We start from the raw sequence: 626 nt of genomic DNA on the forward strand, positions 1-626 counted from the left end.
AGAGAGAGAGAGAGAACGAAAGAGAATTAAAAATATGAATCGTTCTGTCAGTCACCTCACGTATATATAATACAATGTCATAATACTATGCTGCCATATGATATAAATACATGTCTACGGTAAGGAGTATATTACTAAAACATTATAAATAAATATGTTATAAGTAATCGCAGTTGGATGTCTTTATTCCCTTTTTTATTATTATAATTGAAGGATAAAGGAATGCATGGAACGTCACTCAATAAATCGGCCAAAGACACATCGTTCGATTCTTACATCTTTATTTCTCAGAGAATCGACATTTACCGATGATCGTTAGGAGAACCATGTGAGTAAGCCCTTTAAATTCTTATACATAGTAAGTTTGTAAGAAAATTAATTATTTTACAGTCAGTTACGTGCGGAACTTCCTCGCCAGCCATTAAGTAACGCAATGTTTAATCCGAGACGCATAAATTCTGAGACGGCCCGGTGGAGAATTATTGTTAAATTAATCATATGAATTTAATCACTCTTGATCAGTGCATCTTCTTGCAAACATGTTAGGCGTTATTATAGTCTTAATTGCGAACTCGACGTCGACCGAGCAGGAGGTCGTTCGTACATGTTGGCTTGTAGTTACTCAA

At 35.0% G+C, this 626-nt stretch overlaps 1 long non-coding RNA gene across 1 annotated transcript; it reads left to right on the forward strand.

Moving 5' to 3' along the window:
- The first annotated feature begins 6 nt into the window (after positions 1-6).
- LOC113465069 (uncharacterized) lies at positions 7-571 on the forward strand. The gene is made up of 3 exons (XR_003389893.1): positions 7-119; positions 214-328; positions 391-571. It is a non-coding gene; the product is annotated as an uncharacterized LOC113465069 (long non-coding RNA).
- The last annotated feature ends 55 nt before the right edge of the window (positions 572-626 follow it).

This window comes from Ceratina calcarata, unplaced genomic scaffold, assembly GCF_001652005.2.
Source record: "Ceratina calcarata isolate Rehan_Ccalc_2016 unplaced genomic scaffold, ASM165200v1 scaffold7913, whole genome shotgun sequence".
Taxonomy (NCBI): Eukaryota; Metazoa; Arthropoda; class Insecta; order Hymenoptera; family Apidae; genus Ceratina; species Ceratina calcarata.